Source organism: Serinus canaria, chromosome 2, assembly GCF_022539315.1.
Source record: "Serinus canaria isolate serCan28SL12 chromosome 2, serCan2020, whole genome shotgun sequence".
Classification (NCBI taxonomy): Eukaryota; Metazoa; Chordata; class Aves; order Passeriformes; family Fringillidae; genus Serinus; species Serinus canaria.
This window is the reverse complement of record NC_066315.1, coordinates 130,806,002-130,825,197: the sequence shown is the minus strand read 5'-3', so window position 1 is coordinate 130,825,197 and position 19,196 is coordinate 130,806,002.

The window sequence follows — 19,196 nt, the reverse complement described above, 5'->3', positions numbered from 1 at the left end:
CTAGGTTAGGCAATAAAAAAGCACTTTGCTTCATCACTTTTTTTCCCAAAAGGAAAGAGGAAGGTGAACTTTCTGTTTATAAACAATACATATTAAAGGGTTTGCGTAAGAGAGTTTATCTCATCTTCATGTTGTGTTGTTACTTAATGAAAACAACATGCTGGTGAGATCTCTTAACATTTGCTGCAGGATTATGATTTTGGGGGCATGCTGCAGTAACCAGCATGAGCTGGAGACAGAAGCTATGAAAGGTTTGTAGGGAAACAACCCATACATTGTATCAGACCAAATTTAGATCATAAATGTTGGGCACAGCATGTCCTGGTGCATTTTCACTTGATAATTGCTCCATAACACATAGCCAGGATCCTGGGTGAATAAACTGAATTTTACAGTGTTTGCCATCTCCTACCAGCTCAGTTGCAGGAAAGGGGATGGGAAAGGGAGAGTGGGGGATTAATTTGATTTCCACTGCCCTTCACAACACTTCACCCACACTGAGGTGCCCAGACTCCAGAACCTCTTCCAGAAACAACACAGGATTGTTCCCACCTGCCCTCATCAAAAACCAAAACTCTGGCATTGCCTGCAAGTGAGGGGGTTGCTGCTTGTCGAGATGAACCATGGTAACTGAAAAAAGGTAGTCTCCAGGGGTTCTTAATATTCCTAAATTCCTCAAGTACATGTGCAGTAAGATTAAAAAAAGCCTAATTCATTTTGCATTTGAATTAGTCCTTTGGTGAAGAACTTTCATTTCACAATCAAGAAGACTGGCAACAGCTGCTGAATCAATGTCAGGATGGGCAAAAATTTGGTGGCACCTGTCTCCTGAGACCAAGACAGTCTGAGAAACTGCCTTTGAAAACACACAGCTGAAGGGAAAGGTACAATCCAGACACTGTTTTCCATGCTTTATAAGCACGATGATGTAGCAGCTTCAGCAGTTGATGTTAGGATTGTAGCTGCTTGGCCGCTGCTGTGCTGAGCCGCCGTGGCCTTGGGCAGGACCCCTGTCCTGCACGGTACCTGTGGGAGGCACCAGGAGGGACTGCCCTCCTGTCCAGCAGCTGGCATGGCAGGAGGGCATGTCCCAGCTCCTGCAGCCCCTCCGCTCCCCTCACCAGCTGTCAAGCACCAGAGCCCCTGAGAGACACGGGTGGATGTTGAGGCTGTGGCAGAGTCTGTGAGGCTGCCAGGAGCGCTCCTTCAGCAGGAGAGCAGCAGTTGTCTTCCCATGCTGAGGTTGGCTGAAATGGACACGCTTATGTTGGAGTTAAATCCCAGGCTTTGGGGTGTTAGCAATAATTTACACTGCTGAAAAGGAGACCATGAGATCATCTGAAGCTGTCTTTTGTGAGAGTTTAAAACTACACTGTCTGGGATGTGATGAATACTGCTCACAAAGACTCAGGCGACCACCCAGGAGTTAATATGATTAAGATCATTTATTCCTTTTGTAATTCTAAAAAAGCTTTCAGGTTCATCAAGTGAGTGGCTTCTGTTCCTTTTATGCTGAGATGGGTACACCTACTAGAGCTTGCTGAGTGTCACTTTGACAAAACACATTTTCTGAGCCTTATTTACATGAAAAAAAATCCAGATTATTATAAACATTTCTATTCACATCAAAAGCATTTTTATTTTGCAAGCATTTCTTTGTTATTTCCTTTGCTACTGAATCACAGCTGCTGAGAAGGATGCTGGCATGTTGCTCAGCCTTCCCGCCCACCGCTGCTGAACCAGTGGGGTTTCCATTCCTGCACGGGGATGTCAGGTCTGCCACCAGTGGCCCAGGGACATGTGCACGCTCAGAATAAGCCCTGCACCATCCAAGATAAAAGCTTCAGCCCCAGGAGAGTCAGAGAGAGCTGCAGGATCCAATGTCCCAGAATTGTTCTGCCAGGTTTTCCCATGTGAGGTGACCATCCCTCCTATCTCACCATCAGCATTGCTGACCACAGGTGAGAGACAGACAACAAAGTCTCAGCAGGGAGCCAAGAGGAAGAGCAGAACCTACAGCACCCAGCTCCTGCTGAACCACAGCTCCTGTGTCTACTGGGCACTGATGCAGCTGAGCAGGGACAGCAGGGAAGGTGTTTGTGGGTGATGTTAGCCTGAGCAGGCCCTGGGAGACACAGCACCTCGGTGCTGAGTGCTGTATGCTGGCACAGGGCCTGGCCTGACATCTGGAAAAACACAGGAGACCAGGAACTCCTTTTCAAGGTGAGAACTGGCTCAGGTCAGCCCAAGGAAGGACATGGCAATGTGGCTGCTGGGCCTGGCCTGCAGAGCTGAGCTGCAGTGAAACAGGACATGGCCATGGCACACAGGTACAGGTGCCACGACAGCAGAGTGGCATCTGACTTTGCAGTGTGATTCCACAGTTCACTGTGGGGTATGTTCTGGGCCCTTTTTCCTTATTCTGCTGATAGCATACTTGTTCTCAGTTGTCTCTCTGTGAGGACCCTGCAGTCAGTCACACGAGATGTTACATAAATCAGTTACTAATTTCTTCAGTGACTGAAATACCAGCCGGCCCCCAGAATGGCTCAGCTAAAGAAGCAAACCTGGCGGGGGCGAGAGGAGGGGACAAGAAACCCCCCACAAGCCCAGCAGAGTGTGGGATGCAGGCAGCAGTGGCAGCTAAGCTGAGAACAGGGTTTGCATCTGCCCAGCAGAAGGAAAACTTCACCCATGCCAGGTGTTCTCAGCACAGCTGAGAGCCTGCATGCACCGGGCAGCCGGGCCTATGCCCAGCTGCTCCCGGCACCAGTGCACCACTCTCCTCCCCCATGCCCAGTAAAGATTCCTTGGTTCTCACTGCAGTGACCACATAAACTGCTCAGTCCTTCAGATCCAAGCAAGGTAAGCAGGCTGCAACCTGCCTGGGCAGAGGTGATGCCAGCTCCTGCCCCTGGGGAGGAGCAACCCCAGGCACCAGTGCAAGCTGGGGTCAGATGGCTGAGAAGCACAGGGCTGGTCAGCAGTCTTCTACAGCCCTTCATTCCTTCTGTCTTAGGTAATTTGTTATATAAATGCATTAGTTTCTCAGCCCATGCCCTCAGCAGTTTGATATTCCTGTGCACTGCAGTGCTAAGCAATGCCCTCTGGCAGGACCCTGCTCCCAGTGAGCGTGGGGTGTCAGCGTGGTGGGGCCTTGGAGCTGGGAAATCCAGCCTATACCTGTGCAGGTGAAAGAAACCACACTAGAGGCACTGGGGATGCAGGATGGCAAGGCCTCAGCAGCCCAGAGAAGCTGAGCTAAAGTCTTTTGGATGGCAATACCTCACTGCTGGAGGTCAACCCCTCGTGCTTGGAGCCTCGTGCTGTCCTCATCCCTGCCAGGTTTGTGCATGGTCTCTGTAGCAGGATGTGGAAGTTTTGCCAGGGGTCCCATCCAACCCACACAGCCCTGTGACAGCCTGCCAAGGGTTCTCCTGGGTGTCTGCAGCATCAGAGACTGGCTAATAACTGAGTAATCAGACAAGCTAATTACAGAGTTACTTTTGCCCACTACAATAAAGTGCTACCTCATAATTAAAAATAAAGAGAATGGCAATCCTAATTATTGGGCTTTCATTAGGCTGACAGAGGGATATATGGCACTGCAAGGACTGTTCTTGTGACCTGCTCTCAGTCCCCACCCACTCCTGTCCATGACACTCCTGGGGAAGCCCAGAGCAATTTCTCCCACTGAAAGCAGAGGGTGAGTAATGCATCTCCATGCAGACCTCACCAAATACCACACAGATTGGAGGATCAAGAGGAATCTGCCCTTGAGCATTCCTCAAACTTCAATGCCTGCTCGTTTGCCACCTTAGCAGCTCATGCACTGCAGTTTTAACATAACTATAAATGACACCATGTTTCATGTCTTCACATCCACATGGAAAATAACCACAGCATGGTGTGTCTTTGTGCTGAAAATACTGCAGCAAATACACTGGGCTGTGTTCTCCAGCTTTCCCGAGCAGCCTTACCCTGGCGTGCTGGGGAAGGAAGGGCTGTGTGGGGCTGTGTGCCTCTGCCGATCTGCCAGCTACAGGCAACTTCTCTGGAGGTAGGAGGGCTTGCAAGCCTACCAGTTGTAAGTCTTGCTCCCTCTAATAATGAAGCGACAAAATATTGTGTGATGAAGAAGTTTGCACTTCAGCACTGTTTGTAAGGCAGCACAGAAGAGATACCAGGTTATTCCCATTCAGCAAATGCTGAACTCACATCAAGATGCCCCCATTACAGGAAAGACACTTTAACAAGGTCTGTCTGCTTTTCCCTTGCAAGATAGGACTTTAGCCAAATACTTGAAGGCTAAAGTCCTATCTTGCATCCTATGGATGTGAGCTGAGGAAGTGCTGCTGCAGTCAGAGCTTGGGGTGTGAAGGACAAAAATTCAGCTCTCGGGGGCCTCTCAGTCTGGGCAGACAATGGATTTTCCCATATTCCTTAATGAGCCTCTTCAGGTGTGCATACAGGTCTCATTTACCCAAGCAGGCAGCACTTCCCACCAGCAATGCCTTCAGTTTCAACAGGACAGAACACACCAGAGCTCCCTGCTGAAGAGAAATGTGTCCCAGCCCTGGGTCCATGACAAAGTGAATCTGACACCACCTCAACAGACAGGGCCAGACCTGCTGAGGCAACTCTGCTTCCTGGGAGCTGGGCTGAGCACCTGAGGTTAGAGCAGCCCGTGGTTTTGCACTGTACCCAAGCAGCTCCGGGGTCTGTTTGGCACATGGCACTGAAAACAGACAAGCAAACCTGAGGCTGCTGCAGCACTGCCTTTGCCACTGTGCAGGCTGGAATGCTGAAAAAGAGGAATCCAAGTGATGAAGTGTCAGTGTCTGAGAACCAGGGAGAACTGAGATAAGGCGTGTTCCCAAGGCAGCCCTGTAAGGCAGCACCCTGTGGGGTGACTGTGCTTCACTGAGCCCGGCCCTCTGCACCTGGGCCCCATCCCTTCCTGCCCAAGGCCAGCCCTGCCCAACCCCGATGATTTTGTGCTTGCTGTCTACTTAGAAGCAGCCAGGAACAGCTTATTCCATGTGTCTGAGGCCCTGACTGAAGGGCACCCTGACCTGCACACTCTGTGCTCTGGTACTCAGAGTACCTGGATACGTTACCTGCGCCAGCTTTCCTTTCCTTCCTCATTAATCAGTGCTAATTGATTGATTTGGCCTCACTCCTCCCACACTGGAGAGAAGAGAGGCAGCATCACTCTTGATGGAGCACACGTGTTTGCTTTCAGAAAGCCACCAGCATCCTTTTGAACATAGCCAGGTACATTACCCAGCACAAAAAAATCATCATGTAAGAGAGATGGAGACCAGCCACGTGCCTGCCCACCATCCAGGACCTCTGCTTGGAGCAGGACCAACAGCAAGGTGCCCAGGTGCTGCTCAGGTGTGAAGCCCAGGTGCTGTCAGGAGCCCTGAAACCCTCTTCCCCTGGTGCCACACCGAGACTTCTCCCAGTGCATTTAGCACTTACCATCTGCACCAGCTTTTCCCATTGTCCTTCACCTGGGGATGCAAGAGACTGGGAGCACAAAAGGGCTGTGGGGACTTGGTATTTCTACCAGTGGCTGGAGGGAGCCCTGGGGAGATCAGCAGGCATGCACCACCCCAGGGAACAGGCCAGGGGGGGCTGGAGGGGGTGTGGAAGGAAGCAGTGGTTTTTGTCAGCAGCAGGAGGGGAAATCCAGCAAGACAGCTGCTTCGTCAGTGCTGGAGCCTCCCAGGGGCCACATTGCCCTGCTGCAAAAGGAGCTCACATGCTGGAATAGCAAAAACTTGACTCTGGGGTTATACATTCACTGGCCACAAGCTGGTGGTGGAGTTATGAGCATGAACAAATGATTTCCCAGCACTCACAGCACAGTGCCTGGAGGACAGGCTGCCTTTGCTCCCACACACCTCATTCCCTCTCATCCCCAGCAGGGACATGCAGTTGGTGGCCACTGAAGGGCAGCTCCAGCCAGCCAGGAGCTCAGTGCTGAGCTTCTCTCACCACAGGAGGGGTAATGTCAGCCTCTCCTTCCCCTGCACCCAGCCCAACTCCAGCCCAGGGCAGGGGTGCCCTGCAAGCACTGGCAGCCTGCAGAGAGAGGGGCAGTGCTCTGGGGACATGCCTGGGGACATGCCTGGGGGACAGGTCTGAGGGGATGGGCCATGGCCTGGTGGGAGCAGGCTGAGGCTTTTTGGTTCAGTTATTCCTATCCAACTGGCAGCAATCTTGGACATTCCTTCAAGGCACCACATGGTTTAGAGGAGAAGCTGTCCTCAAGAGTAATCATTTTGCACATTTTAACACAGAAAGAAGAGCAGCTCCCCACCCTGTGCCGTAAGAAAGTGGATGGCAGGAGACCCAAGAGATGTAAGCTTCACCTGGGCAGTGCTGCCAGGGAAATGAAGTGAGTTTAAAAACCTGGTGTCTTCTTCCTTTCTCCACAAAGGTTGTAGGACGTGGCCACTTGGAGATCAGCAAAAGGAGATCAGTATTTAAGGGCAACCTTTCTTGTTCTGCTGTTACCTTCTTTCTAAAACCTCTGAAGGGTGTGAAGCAACAGGAAGGAAGCCAGAGGAACAGTAAAGGCAGTGAGATCTGTGTGCCATTGATTCATTACTCACAGAACGGGGATAACAATCAACTCTGAAAAAAATGGAGGCTGAAGGAGAACTCAAGAAAGCAGTAATCAGCCTTTTTTTTAAAAAAAATTAGTTCCTCTGGATTGCTATGGTCACCTGCATGCAAGATATCACAGGGCAACAAGTTAGGAGAGACAGCTTTCTTAAATTCTCTTTTTTGTTACACACCCTAATTGTGCCTTTCCACCCCATGTTGTTTTGGGGTGACAAGGTGGTCAGGTCTGCAGGGAGAATTCTGCCACCATTGGGAGAAAGGTCCTCTCAGGATACAGACTGGTAACATCAGCTTGAATTCAGCCTGTCAAATAAACAAACAGAGGCTGCACTCAAGCTGGAGTAATGGTTGTACAGGTGAAATAAGAGAGGTGTCCTGACCCACACAGCTCGAACTTCAGGGGAAGCAGAGCCCATCCTCACACATTCAGTCCTGAGGTACAGTGAAGGGGACACTAGCAGCAAATTTTGGACATGAATCAGATGTTTACAGAAACACATGCCATTTCTGAGATCCCAGCTTCCGGATCAAGCTTCCCTGTAAATTATAGTTCTGCTTTTCAAAAGACAAGGTAGGGAGTGTTAATTAGCCAAAAAGGTCTTGCACCAGACTTTTGTAAATGGTGTTATAGGACTATAATTTTCCATTCAGCTCTCCAGGAATGAGATCCTCTTGCAGAGAGGATCTCATTCCCTTCTGGATTGTTACTGGATTTCAGAGAAATGTTTCAAACCTTCTTGCTGTCAGAGAAACTAATGACTAGACAGGTCTACCTGGCAGGCTCTGTCATATAGCACATGAAGCACACCAGCAAAGGGACAAAAAAGCACATAAACATTCCCACAGAGGTCAGTGCAAGGAGCCAGTAACCTCTGGATCAGGCCACCAACAATGCATGAAGGAGGAGCCATCAAGTGGCAAATACTGCCATCTCTGGATATGGCTCTTCAGAGGGATGAAGTGGTGAGTCATGGTCAGTTTCCAGTCTCTACACCTCTGCTCTGTGATACTGGATTTCTCTGAAAACATTGTAAGTTTCTCCAACATGGGCCTCACCCTCCTTGTTTACAGAAATTCATGAGACATTTAATTAAAAAAAAATAGCTTCTTATTAAAGTAAGGAAACCATGACAAAGCAAGATCTATCAGTGGTAAAAACAAATACTGCTTGCTTAGCAGAGCAGCTATCCTATTATCTCATCCACATGGCACAGGCAGGGGAAATTATAAATAGCAGCAGCAGTAGTGCCTGGGAGCTGCATCTTGGCACCAGTGCCTCTGGCCACCTCCTTGAGGCTCCCAGTGGTTGACAGTGACATAGAGGGCAGGGAACAGCTAGAAAATCCCCATCCCCTCTGCCCCCTGCTCAGGCAAGCAGGGCCCAGGCTCATGGGGATGCAGCAGGCAGGCTACCACCCACCTGTGCCTGGTCAAAACAACAGGGGAGAACAAGGCTCTTCTGAGAAACACAGATTTGCCTGGTGCAATAGCTGAAAAGCACAGAGGAAGAGATGGAGAAGGTAACTGTTTTTAACTGGCTGACCTGACACTTGAGATAATGGTACATAAATGTAGCTTTGGGTTTGATCATCCCTGTTCACATCAGGGAGAAAGCCTTTGTGCCACTACTAGGATAGTGGACAAAGGAATGGTAGGAAGGGAGCCAGCAGAGCCAGGAGAGCCTCTGTGGGCTGGCTGTCACACCAGAGCTGGGAACAGAGGGTACCAACTATTCATTTATTTTGGGACAGCTTTGTTAAGGGTGCAACTATGTTCATGGAGAATAGTGAAGGAAATAGCCTGAGCACCATTCTATTGCTTGCACACATTTTCAAAGATGTTGGGAGACACGGATGTACATGAGCACTTGATTGCAGGACCCTCATAATAAGGGACAAACACAGATCCAGACCCAGCCCAGTACTCTTGAGTGAATCCCACTTTCTTTTGGGTTTCAGACTAGCACACTTCACTGGCAGCATGAAGAGCACAATGGTCACAATTGATGGCTCAGCTGATGGGCAGCAGTTTGGGAGCTTTGGTAATCTGAAATGTGTTACCTTGTGTAGGGTCAAGCCCAGCACAGCATATGGGATGGAACTTAAGACATAATGAAGATTATTTTTTTTTTTTTTATGATGAGGGTGGCAAAACAGAGCAGTTGTGCAGAGAAGTAATGGATGCCCCATCCTTGAGAAGATTCAAGGTCAGCTTGGAGTTCTGAGAAACCTCATCTACTTGAAGATGTCCCTGTCTGTGGCAGCAGGGCTGGACAAGATGACTAAAAGAGGTTCCTTCTAACACAACCTATTCTCTGATTCTGTTCTATGATTCTAACTTGCCAAATTGACTGCTTCAAATCCTGTGTCCCTAGCCCAAGATCTGTATTGAGTCAAGATACTCACTCCTGGCTCCACAACCAAGCCAAACTTCACCTCTACCTCCTATGTGAAGGTCATGAGGAGGAAGGTTTTCAGTCTGGGAATCATCCCCAGGTGGAGATTCAAAGCACAACCTAGTTCATGAGCAGCACATGCAGGCAGCATGTGCTCCAGCACCTTGATGAGACATCATTCTGCAACAATTAAGACCAAGCTGGGACCCCTCTGCTCCCAAATTGCCTTTCAGGCTGATTTCCTCAGTGACTGAGAAAAAAATCTTGCAGAATCTCCACAATAACAATAGGAAATGCTTAAAAACCAGGCTGTGGCTTCAAACAACCTGTATGGTAGCTGCTTGCAGGAGAAGGACTGGGACACGGGAAACTGTGCCAGGCTCTTGAGAGCTGGTGATTCATGTTCTGCAACACAACCTGGCCACAAACTTCTGTGCCAGCAGAGAATGGGGCAGCAACCAAGGGGCTTCACATAGTCCAAGCAAACAGCTAGGGATCTGTCAGGAGACTGAGCGAGAAATGATACAATAATTAAAAAAAAGAAAAAAAGTAACTTAGACAACAGAAAACTCTTGGGTGGGACTCTTGTTCTGACCATCTTGCAAAGGGGGGAAAGGGGGATGAAGAGAAGCAATTTGCAGATGCAGGTGGTGTGAGCAGTGCAGCTGGGGAAAGGGGAGCTGCAGAGTGCCTCACCACCAGCAGCAGCCCTGGCAGTGAGACCAGGGAGGGCTTCACCCACACAGGCAGCTGGGCTCAGCTGGGCTCACTCCTCCCCATGGCTCTTCAGCTGGCACCAAGTACTTCCTGCAGGTTGCTCAGAGGTGCTTGGACATGGCCCAGATCTGTGCCCTGCAGGCACAATGTGCTGGCAGCCTGCTGTCTTAGCCAGGACTCAGCATTTCCAGGCCATCTCCTTGTCCCTGTTTTCTTCCCCCAGGGCACAGCCAGGGGACAGCAGTGTGGAAGGAGCACAAGGTGCTGCTGGCTGCTTGGACTTGCTCTGCAAACTCTCCCCTTCAGGGAAGGGAGTTGCACAACAGGTTGTGTATTCCTGCCTGCTACAGCTTCTCACCATACAGCCCTGCTTTCTGATAAGCCAAGCAATACATGTCAGGGCTCCTCTTTGCTCCCTAGCAGTGGGAATTAGTGGAACATTCTGGCTATAAAAAATACTGACTTTCATGTGGAGCCAGCAATAAGAACAAAGATGGAAAGGGGATAGGCAGGAAAATTGAAGAGCAGAGGTGAGCTGCAGGTACAAGTAACTGGACATCGAGTAAAGCATGGATGCAAATCCCTTTCCAAGGAACAAAATACAGGAAAGAAAGTCTCATTTTGGTGCTCCAGTCCCAAACAGCCACCTTTGACTACCATGGCAGAAGGCTTCGTCTATGAAGGTGGGGCAAACATAAAATTATACAGAAAATCAGGAAAGCCAAAGCTAATTAGCAGCAGAATTTCTTGTGGAGTGTTCTGTTTTGGGACACTCATGCCTTCCTGAAGTTGATCCTTCTGGAGCAGAATACAGGATTGTTTCCACTCTCAAAATGACAGAATTACTCAGAAAGTGAGAGTGAAGAGCCATGGGCAGCCAGCCCTGTTTTTCTGTTCCACATTCCTGTAGCCCAAGGGCAGCTGTGGATTCTTCCCAGAATCACAGAATGGGTAAGGTTGGAAGGGACCACTGGAGATCATCTAGTTCCACCTTGTCCATGAGCTGGACAGGGTGGAACTAGATGATCTCCAGTGGTCCCTTCCAAAGTAATGTGCTTTCTCCAAAGCACATTACTCAGGATTGTGTCCAGGTAGCTTTTGAATCATTCCAGAAGGAGATTCCACAGCTCCTCTGGGCAGCCTGTTTGGATGCTTTGTCACCCTCACAGCAAGGAATTCCTCCTCATGTTCAGACAGAGCTTGCTGTGCACCAGTTTCTTCCTGCTGCCTTTTGTCTTATTGCTTGGCACCACCAGAAAGAGCCTGGCTCCATCCTCTTGACACCCTCCCTTCAGATACTTAGAGACATTGATGAGGTCCCCCTCAGTCCTTCCTTTTCCAGGCTAAACAGGCCCAGCTCCTTCAGCCCTTTCTCATAACTGAGGTGCTCCAAACCCCTAATCAACCAGACTTGGTGATCTCCAGAGGTAGCTTCCAAACCTAACCAACCCTGGGATTCTGTGAATCACCTCCATTACCCTCTGCTGGACCCTCTCCAGTATTTCCTTGTCTTTCTTGAACTACAAATCTCAGAACTGGACACAGAACTCCAGGTGAGGCCTCACCAGGGCTGAGCAGAGGGACAGGATCACCTCCCTCAACTTCCTGGCACACTATCCTCATGCACTGCAGGATGAGTTTGGTCTCCTTGGCTTCAAGGGCACTCGTGGCTCACAGACAGGTTGTTGTCCACCAGGACCCCCAGTGCAAAGACTTCCTCCTGGATTTGGGAAATTTTTGGATAATAATCTGGCAACATCTTGTCTGTGCACCAGGGAAGAAATTGAAGCTGTTAAGTCTGAGCTGCCCAGCCGGCTCTTATGAAGATGGACAGGGAATTGCTTTTATGTAAAACAAAGTGAACAAGTGACAACTTGTTTTTGAAGACCAGTGACCTGGCTGCAGTGGCACTATTGCAGGAAGCAGAGGCTGTTGTTAACCCTCTTTTCACTCCATGGAAGCTGTGCTGCTGCTGCCAGGTGAAGCTGGCTGCAACACCAGGGAGCATAGGGACTGCTGAACAACACCCAGCATGAACTCCACGGGGCAGTGATGTCAGAAAAGACGTGGAGGAGTTAGAACTCCCCCATCCCTCCCTGCCCAGCTATGCTAGCTGGCATCAGTGCCCTTGGGCTTTGTTCTTTGCCAGCATGAGATGGAAGATGATTCTGGATCACCATGCTCACTGTTTGCTGCAGATCCCTTGAGAGTCTGCCAATGTGCTGTACTTGCTTATTCATGCCCATGCAGTATGTAGCACAGGCAGAGAGCACAAAAACATCAGCAGCAGAGCTGAAAGGAACAGCTGAATGAAACAGACTTGTTCTTACAGAGAAAAATACCTGGGAAAAAACCCCTAGCCAACTAGAAGAAAGTAGTCTATATCCATGAGTAAGTCAGATCCTTGTGATGATCAAAGACCTGTTATTGAGCATTTTTGCCTCTCCAAATCCAAGTACACATTCATGAAGATTTTCACACTCAAGATCACTGAAGTACCTGAACATCCCTGCTCTCAGCACTGGAGCATCTGACCTGTGGAAGGCCCTCACACCTCACATGCAATAGGCACAGTCCAGGCTGAGCAGCAGAAGAGAGCAGCAGCAGATTCCCATCAGCTTTGCACTGAGATGCCCATCCCTGTGCTGGCTGGACATCCCCTCTGGCACTGCTTGCCCAGGTCAGTGCCATCCTTGACAGAAGTACTGGGTGCCTCTGTGCACAAGGCACATCACTCCTCTCAGCCCCTGGCACTCTGTAACAGCCAGAGGCATTTGCTACTCTTCTGGGCTCTGGATTTATTTTCAGTCTGCATTTCATAAAGGCAAGAGACCTGTATAATCTCAATGCCTGACTGCCTGTTTTCTTCTTCAGTATCCCTAGGGTAACCTTCATCAAATTTGGCCAAGATGCCTCAAATGCAGTGGAGTTCTGATAAGTATTACTGAAGTTGGTAGCTGGGCATAGAAGAAAGAGATAGCAGCAGCCCTGCCCATGGAATGGAGGCTGAGCTCACCTGGTAGGAGCTTGGTCTGGTGGCAGATGATGTGCCACTCAGCACATGTCCCAGCCACCCCTCAGCACGTGGGCACAGCTGAGATGGCCATGCCCCAGCCTGCCTCTGGCCCAGCAGCATCATCACTGGCAGTGAGATTTAATGGGCCAGGCAGCTCAGCAGAGCTGCATTTTGGGGAGCCTGGTTTTATCCATTCCACTGCTCAACAGCTTGTTTTGTGATGCTTTCAAAAACTGGCAGCTTGCAGTACATGCAAAGACCATTCTTTTTTCTACACTTACATATTTCTTTGGATTGCCTTTGCAATGGCATTTTTAGTAGCTGTTTCTATTTCCTTTTCATTTTGTTTTGGGTTTCACTGTGCTCATTCTACTGTAGTTAAAAATTGTCAGCCTTTTAATGGTTAGTCTTTCATCTTAAGCAGTATTAAGATGAAACATTCAGCAATGTTTCAAGTACTGCTTGTACATAGGCCTTTGCCACATCCTCAGTGGATGACAGCTAACATCCTCTGCTTATTCAGAGGCTGCTGTCACCTGTACAGACAGGACAAGTGCAGATCTGGGGGAAGGCTGCCTGTGAGTGAAGTAGGAACCAGGATGGAACCAGGTTTGCCTCAGAACAACTCAGGATGCCCCTCAGACTATGCAGGCCAAGCAAAGAGAGGATCAGAGATGTTTCTGAAGCTCTTGTTTTGAGTGAAGTCTATAATGCTGGGCTAGATGTAATTCCCTCCATGCTCCTTTTCTTCCAGCCCTCTTTTGGATGGGTTATACACACCCTGGTGCCATGCCTTGCCCTCCGCTTCTCCTCCCAGTCATCAGCTCATTGTGGAGCAGAGCTGGTGCTGCACTGTACCATACCCTTGGCACCCAGTCCTGGCCAAGGTGGAGCAAGGCTGATGTTGCAATGAACCACTGGTAACTCACTTCTCTGGGCCCAGTCACCCATGCCTGGCTCTCTTACTCCCCCCCCACCAAATGCACCAGCCTGGGGGAAGAAGCCCTCACCAGGCATTCACCATGATGCTCTCCAGTGAGCTTGCATGGGAACAACACACCATCATAACTAAGGATTTGGGATTTCTCACTAGAACACCCATAAGCTGGGCAGGTGCGTGCAACCTATGGATGGACACGGATGCTTAGAGCAGGTCAAACATTTCTAGAAGCAGAAAAGCACCAAAATCTTCAGATGCCTTTCACAAGAAGGCAGCAAGTGCCACAGGCTCCAGCAGCCAGTGCTTTTGCCCTGCTCATCTGCAGGGATGGCTGAGACTCAAGCAGTCCCAGTTCAACAGAAGCTTCAAAATAACAGTCCAATTGTTTCACCTCCCCAGTCAAAGGCAGTGAATTGTCATCTTGCCTAGGAAGGGTGGCAACTTGTATATTGTTACATCTTTTGCTGATTTTTGCTTTACCTGGCATTTTGTTACCTGCCCCTTGGGTCTGCAGGTGACTGAACAGGTTTGACTACCTTGCAGCAGGGGAAGCAGAGTCACTCTCAGCTGGGAGAAAAGCCCCAGCTGCTGAGAGGCCAAGGACATCTCCAGATGGGTCATTTGGCTTTGTGGCTATCTTGGTTGGCCAGAGAGCTCCTGCTCCACTTCCAGCCCAGTGCTCCTCTTCCTCTGTTCACTGACTTTGTTTCTTTACAGACTCATATAAAGCCCAAGGGGAAAGGTGCAAACCTGGCAAGAGGGATGGAGGTAGTTCTAGCAGTCTAAATTGATGAATTTACTTTACATGACAAAAAAATGAAGAGTGTGTTATCTAACACCACTAATGTGGCAGCAGTGGGAGAGGAATTCAGATCTTCAGAGAGACCCAGGTGCTTAGCTAGAGACACATCATCTGTTTTCCACACCAGTTGGGCCCTGCCCTTCTGTGAGGACAAAGAGGACACAAGCCAAACATGTCTGACATTTAATCTTGCCCTAGGCACTTCTTACAGTTCTTAGTGAAATCCCCCTTGCTCTGGACAGTCATTGAAATCCTCTTCCCATCCCCAGCCCCAGGACCTGAAGCCCCTCATGACATATCATCTCTCCAGTCCTTTCACCAATACTCATCCCTTAAATCTGTCTCCTCCCCTTCTGCTCTCCTCCTTTTTTGGGCAAAACAGGGTGACCAAAATTAGTGTTAATTATTTCTCTAGAACTTTGCTGTAAATGACATAATTCCACAGGAGGCCATAAGGCCATTTAGCATTTTATCAGCACTGAAACAGTTTCCTTTTGTCTCTGGACCACACACCCTGCTGCTATCTTGTGTCAGTTCTGACTCTGGGAGCAGATTTAAATCACTAAAACATCCCAAATTAACTCAGTACAAAATATAAAAACCAACCCTACAACCAACCAGCCCTTAAAAGGGAAGTGGTCAGGACAGCATGGGCTGGAGAGTGGGAGAAAGCCCTGAGTACAACAGAAGAAAGGAGCAGGAAAGGGGAATGGTCTTTCTCTTGGTGTCATCAAGTCCCGGGGTACGTTCAGCAGATGATGGAACCACAGTCAGTCAGTGCCCTCTAAAGGATGGCCAGGCAGGGCCACACTCCTGTTCTGTGAGAACACCAGGTTGGCCACAACAGGTTCCAACTGTAACCCAAAGTGCTTCAGGAGCCAGAGACACCACAAAACACACCTCAGTAGAAGAGATATCACAGTCTGTAGCAACGGCAGCACCCTGCTCCCCACCTGGCACAGGTAAGAGCCGTACTGCAGGGCACTGGCTGATGGCCAGTCCCATCCCTTTGAGCTGAGAGAAGAACTTTGCTGTGGTGTCAGAGGTGGAGAGGGGAACAGGTCAGCTTTAGCCACAAAGCCCATGTCAGGCTATGGGCAAGCAATCTGGCTCCTTTCACAAGCAAGGCCCACAGTTTGGCAACACAATAAATTGAACTGCAATGCCCTAAAATTGGGTCAAAGGCAGAAGCATTTACTGAAATAAACTCCTCATGGTGGAACACATTTGTCCAAACAATTGTGTTTAACTTACATGAGCAAGGGCTTTATGCAGGTTCTGTCATCTGTGTCTCGGTCAGAATTTTGTGGCACTTCCTATATCCTGAATTGGAAGGGACCCACAAGGATCAACAAGTACAACTCCTGGCCCTGCACAGGACCTTGGAGGTTTTATCATCTGTTCTGTTTTGCTCTCCATCTGCCCCTTTATCCTCCATGTCACCAGCTCCCTTCAATCACAGAGCCTTTCAATCCTGTTTACACCTTCTCTCTGCTATTTGCAGGTCTCTTCCTGCCTCAGATCTCAGGTCGTGTGCAGGTCCATAATATGCTTGCCCAGACCCTCCTGCCACTGATGCAAAGTCACAATGGAAATGGGAGATATTGTGCATATTGTGCTGTCAGTGGGAGAAGGGAACCTGGCAAAGAGATCCACAAAATCCTTGGGTGGGTGCAGCATTGTGGAGCTGATACATACAAACTAACATGAGGTGTGAGAGCTCAATCAAGCCAGCAGAGACAAAATCTCATTCAAGTATGCATCTCCAAGCCCTGCACCCTCCTTCCCCAGCCATCATCCCTCCCATGCCACGCCGCCCCTGCAGAGCTACCCCAGTGCTCAGCATCAGGCTGCAGGAGACACACAGACCAGCCCTGCCACCCACTCTGCCTCTCTGCCCTCCCTCAGTTTCACACAGGCCTGTGGATCACCTTCTACTTCAGTTTCATTTTGACTTTTCCTCTCTGTCCTTGGTTTTCAGATGGTCCCTGCAGTTTTCTTTGGCTCACTGTGTGAACTGAGATAATTAATCACAGGCTGACAGGGCTCGCAGGGCTGCCCTAGATGAGCTGCAGGCTGGTGTCTCAGACCAGCAGGATTGCAGCACTGGGTTAGGAGATCACAGGCTACTGATTCAAAGGTGGCAGGACCATAACAAAATGGTCAAAGAGCCTGGACTGAGACCTTTGAGAAAATTCCAGGGCAAAGCATTATCCATGGAACACAGAAATTTGTCCTGTATATGGGTAATCTCAAGTTACAGTGAACAGCTAAGGACTTTTCTCTTGAAACTGACCAAAGCATCCTTTGCTATTTGATCCTTCTGGTTCTCCTGGCTATTGAATGACTGCAGCTGGTCCACTGAAAGTCCATTTTTTTTTCCTCAAGCAATACACTCTTATGGTTCTACCATCAGCCTTTTGTAAAGAGAATATCCACAAAAAATCCCCACAACATGAAAGGTCTGGCACCTCATCATGCACAGGGTGTGCACATAGCACAGCAACAGCAGCTTCCTTTGGAATAGGGAATCACAGATTGGCACATGCTGGCACAGGAATCACTGTCCCATACACATGTTAATTCAGCAATACCCATCTGAAGCAGATTATCTGTTCATGCCAGAGGTCACTCCAGTCTAACCCACTCCCTGAGCCAACACACACACCAAAACACTTTCTAGTGCATACCCTGGAAGAGCAGCATGGCTCTGCTAGAAAAAAGTACTTTAAAAATAAAAGAAAAAAAAGAAAAACCAACCAAAGGAAAAAAACCAAACATTCTGCACTTCCACTAGGGATAGAATGAGAAGGAACTGCAAAAATAGAAACTTGGGTCAGACATTAGAAAAATAATTTCAAAGTTCAGGAGAGTAACACCGCAGAAAAGGCTGCCTTAGAGAAAACTGAACTGCCACCCTCAGAGGATTTATATGAAAAAACATATAGAAAAATCTCAATTGGGATGATACTGTGTTCTCACTTGGGGAGAGAATGTAGTTGGATACTTACCATGCTTTCTTCCTCTCTCTTCCCTACACCATTACTCCCCCACCCCCCCATTCTGCATCCTTACAGTCTGGTGCTTGCATAGAAATATGGCAATGACTTTGTTTCCCCAAGTACACAACATTTAACAGTCACTGTGTGGCACTTTGAGGACACTCAGGAACAGCAGCACCATACTCAAATATTTTTGATTAGAGTACTTCAGCTCTTCAGGAAGAAATACTGCAGCTACTGGTGAAGGGAGCAAGCCTCGGAGATAACAAACTCTGATTGTTGCTAATAAAGGGCAGAGGGAAACACCAATCTGTTTTTCACAACCTTGATTTGGAGGTTTCTTAGTGAGGGGGGCGAATTGCATCAGGCAGAGTGAAATGGAGCAGAGGATGTGGCTGAGAGGAGGTGGTTGTGTTAGGGACAGGGATGGAGCAGCACAAAGCTCACTCCTGGGAAGGGAGAAGGGGTGAGAGAGAACTGTCAGAAGACCCAGAGCAGCTGAGCCTGCCCGAAGTGCAGCCAGTGACAGCAGAGCATGGACTCGCCCTGCTTCTGCACTGTCCCTCTCCTCCAGACAGAGCCTTCCCAGAGCAGCTCCTTGCCCAGCCCCAGCTCTAGTACCTCTTCCTCTGCCCATCCAACTTTCCAACCCTAACAGTACCTCCCAAGGCTCAATAATTAACCAGTAGAGTGAGGAGGGGGAGGAAAAGTATACTCGAGGCAATATTCCTGACGAAACTTGGTTCAGTACATTCCTATTCTCTCAGCTGCACTTGGCATTGGGGAAAACAATCCCACTGCAAAAACCTGTTGCTTTGTTTGCTTCAGGCACATTACAAAGTAATTAACTATTACCTTTCCTATATCATGACTGCCTGAGAATGACATTTCTTTCCCTGTTCTGTTGCCAAAATTATTTCTCCTTCACAAGTTCAGTAAACAGACATACAGTTCTTTGTACAAATGAAGAATAGTCCCAAAAACAAGAGAGCAAAATTGCTACTGTCCTCATTCAAGAAGACTCAAAATCCAGAGCTCTGAGGTCTTGACATATCTTTTTTTCCCCCATTTATTATTAAATAAATGACTCAGAACTTGGGTTTGTCTGAGCTCAAAAAATTATCTAGCACTGAAAAGACTATCTGGACTAAGCAGGCTACCAAAAGCAAACAGTGTTATCAGTCAGGCACTTAGTTTAAAGAAACTGGCACTCCCTTTCAAAAGGTATGTGTTCTTCCTTATCTCTTTAACACAGACCATCAAGGTTTTAGCTTTCACAGTGCCATTTTAGCACATGGCAGTGCCCTGTAGCTGAACAGAAAAGGAAAATGCTGAGACGTGAAAATGATCAAGCAGTTCCTGAACTCAGAAACAGTGTGTGTATTCTGAACAATAAGATCTTAACTATCAGTTATGGTAATTAAAGAAATCTTCAATATTAGCACATTACAGATACTATTTAAAAATGCTTCCTGCGGCTAACTATAAACCTGAGTAAACAATAAAACCTTTTTTACATTTGGGCTGTGTTAATTAAAAGAAAATCTTCAATACTGGCATTTTACAGGTACTATCTAAAAATGCTTCCTGTGGCTAACTATAAAGCTGTTTTTGCATAATGTCCAACAGTTTTGTGCAATCCATCACATATCAAAAAGCTATAACTCCTAGGCAAGAGAGGAAAT